This window comes from Lolium rigidum, chromosome 3 (genome assembly GCF_022539505.1).
Source record: "Lolium rigidum isolate FL_2022 chromosome 3, APGP_CSIRO_Lrig_0.1, whole genome shotgun sequence".
Lineage (NCBI taxonomy): Eukaryota > Viridiplantae > Streptophyta > Magnoliopsida > Poales > Poaceae > Lolium > Lolium rigidum.
Genome location: NC_061510.1, coordinates 355,359,114 through 355,363,051, shown reverse-complemented (window position 1 = coordinate 355,363,051; position 3,938 = coordinate 355,359,114). Strand labels below are relative to the sequence as shown.

At 43.7% G+C, this 3,938-nt stretch overlaps 1 long non-coding RNA gene across 1 annotated transcript; it reads right to left on the bottom strand.

Annotated features, from left to right (window-relative positions):
* Positions 1–1,026: 1,026 nt before the first annotated feature.
* LOC124704099 lies at positions 1,027–3,601 on the bottom strand. Its single transcript, XR_007003463.1, has 4 exons — positions 3,441–3,601; positions 2,551–2,728; positions 1,947–2,013; positions 1,027–1,182 (listed from the first exon to the last, which is right to left on the bottom strand). It is a non-coding gene; the product is annotated as an uncharacterized LOC124704099 (long non-coding RNA).
* Between the last annotated feature and the right edge of the window lie 337 nt (positions 3,602–3,938).

Sequence of the window (3,938 nt, the reverse complement as noted above, 5' to 3'; positions counted from 1 at the left end):
GAAATTAATGGGCTCAAAGAGACAACGATGAGATGAAAAGAAAAAAATATAATTCGGTTTGGGCCGAGCGTGGGGAACGAGCAATTGTTCAATGGATTTACATTATTATCATGGATTTGCATATTTAAAAGCACATTGTTAAAAGCACGTTGTTATTGACCAGTGGTTGGATGGATAGGAGAGCACTGACAATCCTAGACCACCAGAGTTTAAACCCTATGTTTAATCTTTTGGTGTCTTATAAAAGCGGAATATTTTTCAGTGGAAGATAGTGAGGCATGTAGTGACATAAGTTTCTTCGACTCATTATCTATTATCTTGGAGGTACTCATACTGGTAGGATGTATGTGCGTGAGTTCAAATGAGTGAGTGTATGTGCGTATTTGTGAGTGCTTACGTGTTTGTAAAAAAAAGATTATTTAAACACATTCACTACTAGGAAAAGGCTTACCGCCGGCAACCTGAAAAAGCTTACCGCCGGCACTTTCGAATTCGCCGGCGATAACCTCGCCGGTGGTAATGTGCTACCGCCGGCATATTCGTAAGCGCCAGCGGTAAGATGGAAATACCCCCGGCGGTTTTCCCAATTCGCCGGCGGTAATAGGTACCACCGACACCTCCCAGCTTGCCAGCGGTAATTTAAGTTACCACCGGCAAACAGCCCTATGTGCCGGCGGTATGTATTTTAGGATTTAAAAAAAAACTGACATTAAATCACAAAACCTTCAGATATAAGAATAAAAACAAATTCACTAATTATTCTATACGCTCTTTATTATATACGATCCAAAGTTTCTCTACATAATTGTATTTAAACTGAACAAGTAATTACAATTTTGCTCATATTACAATTTTTCTCCGACGTGCTCCTCCGCACACAATATTCCTCTAGGTTCACTCCATGATCCCCGGATCGCGCTCCGCTCGATCCTCTTCCTCCTGCCCGGGAGCACCTAGGGGCTGCTTCTCCTTGCTGCTCGCCTCCGCCATGTTCGTCTCCGATTCCGGCCAAACAACACCGCAACATCATGAAAAAACAAGATAAGTGACCTGCCATCTAAGAAGTTACCATGGCAGCATTTATGTTTAGAAGGCATTTTGAAAGAAAAAAATAAGTAAGGAATATCTTCCTGCTATTACTACCAACTACCCATGTTCATCTCCGATTCCGGCCAAACAACACTGCAACATCATGAAAAAACGAGATAAGTGACCTGCCATCTAAGAAGTTACCATGGCAGCATTTATGTTTAGAAGGCATTTTGAAAGAAAAAAAATAAATAAGGAATATCTTCCTGCTATTACTACCAACTACTGCTACTGAATCATTATCCAGGAGTATGCTATAGAAAACACTAATGGCAAGTCTGAAGAAGAGCGGTAAATGAAATGCATGGGAGTTTCAGACTACCCATGAGACACAAAAGTGAGCTGATATATGTGCCTGGCATTTCAGACTAAGCAGGTTTGTAAATTGTAAAGTGTTCAGATCATCCCAAAGCAGATGAATGACCTAATGAACATGATAGCAAATAAAAAGGTGAATCATGTACTCTGCCAGGTTTAATTCAAAACTGAAATACAACTGAAAAAGCATGGAATAATCATTTAGCTAGTTCTAAAAATAGGAAGGCAGGATGAGAGGATTGCAGAAAATAATAGAAGGGCAATGGCTATCCACAACCACAACATTGCTTAGCTACACACATACATGTGGCATAAGCTATGCATGTTCCATTCTTTCATATGCTACCTAACTACTCCACTCTGGACAATACAATTGGGACCGGCACTTCCGTTTTGAAAAAAAATGTGCAAAGGCAAATAATAGAATCAAATCACTTCATTAGATCTAACACTAACATTTCTCATTTTATGTTTGAGTAGCTACTATTGGCATATATCGTGCCGAGAAATTACATAATCCATGAACTCTCGATTATTACCTTTTAAACGATAGAGCATTGACTCCTGACCAAGGATCCCCTACCGACAAACCAACCAAGAGTAATCCTGAAAAATAACACATAACATGAATAATACTTCCAGATTCTAGCGATATAAAATTCAGAATCTGGCCATTATTGTTAAACTTAAAACAATTATTTAGCCTGACTATATATCAGACGAGCTGCATATTGTGGTGAGAATGACTGGAGATATTGAACTAGACTAGCCAGACTTTAAGCTTTGAGAAATTCAGGATCTGAATCTGAATGAATCTTGCGTGGGATGTGTCTCAAGTAGATGACTAGTTCAGCTTATTACTTAACTTCTAATGTGCTGGCTATATACAAGATTGTTTGGCTGATGTAGTAGCCGCGGACAACTCGTAGCCTTCAGACAGTATCACATATTTTAATATGTAGACATGCAGTCACTTCAAAAATTGCATCGTAGAATTCAGCGCCGCATTGTCAGTATTATTACAGTACTTCATACACATCCCCAAGTTGCTAAAATTAAAGCACTGTAACAGCATCGATGTTTCAAGTGTTAAATGTTACTATCACAAGATACCAGAAAGAGAGTCAAAGTGTGGTTTATTACCTGCCCGCTGTGAAATCGACTTGAACAAGCATATAGTGCTTCAGCTGGATGCCCTTCCCGTAGCACATGTGCCCCCTCCTCCATGACTGGCTCAAGACGTTCTTCAGCATCTTTGTCTTCAACACCCTCAGTGCTTATAAACTTAGCACAGATTCAGTGTAGCCTAACTTCTAGGTCACTGTGCAATAAAGGAAGTTCTTTCAGAGATCAAAATACTCCAGCTAAGTTGCCTCAGAAATTTAATGGAGACGGTTCCTTCACTATGGCAGTCCAAGATAACAAGGCACGTACTTATATTTCCAAAGAAGTAACTAGAAACTACTCATCAGACAACCAGGGGTGGACCGAGATGCTATGAACCACAATGACACAAACTTAAATCATAATCTGAGATAACCTGCAACCGCTACTTGGGTGAGTACTACTACTGCCTTGAATCTTCCAGTGCATGAACTAGGGTTATTCTTCAGAGGGGACGCTACATAATCGGTTATACATGGAGATCACTCCCCTATCAGCAATTGGGAGTAAATTCTAGAAACTAAAAAGCTTCCCAGGTTTGATCTGACGTCACTGAGATTCCAGCTTGGAATCAAATCCAATCTAGGAAATCTTCAGAACCATTGAAACACTCTTTAGGCAGTCAAAACATGATGGGTTAAAAATGAAGGGGACAAGACGAAACTAAAAACCAACTTGAAAGTGCCAGCAGGATGTACACTAATGTATTCCCAGCGGCGCTGCTATAAGATGCATAAACAGCGAACATCACGCCGAGCTCTATTGATTATCACGCCGAGCGAAGGAGTACATCAACGGGAGACGAATCCTTTCGATCCCGCGACGCGAGGGAAGAGGAGGAGGGCCGGAGGGGCGAAGGGAAAGGGTACCTGTCTGTCGGCCGTCGCTGGTGGCGGCGCGGAGAAGCTGCGCGGCACGGCCGTCCGTCGTCGGCCACGGGGTGGAGCGGGGCAGTGCAATACTTCCAGATCGCCGGTGTTCTGCCGCGGCGATCGAGGGTTCGGGGCGGGGCGGGGCGGGACGATCTGGGCCTAGACAGGGAGGGAGGAGGCGGCGGCGGATTTTCTCCCGTGGGAGTTTGACCGAGAGAGACACAGAGGAGAGAGGAACAGTGGACAGGAGAAGATGAGCAAGAGATAACAGATAAGGCTGGTGCGATCGATAAGGCGCGTGGATGCGGTAATTTTGGCTTGGCCCATACGAGCACGTTACCCCCGGCGCTCTTGACGCGGTTTCGCTGGTGGCAGGCCTCATTACCGCCGGCACCTACGGTCCGTAAATGCCAGCGGTAAGTGCAGTCTGGGTGGCCCACTCTGCTACCCGTTACCCCCGGCATCTTCGTTTCAAGCTCGCCGGCGATAATGCAG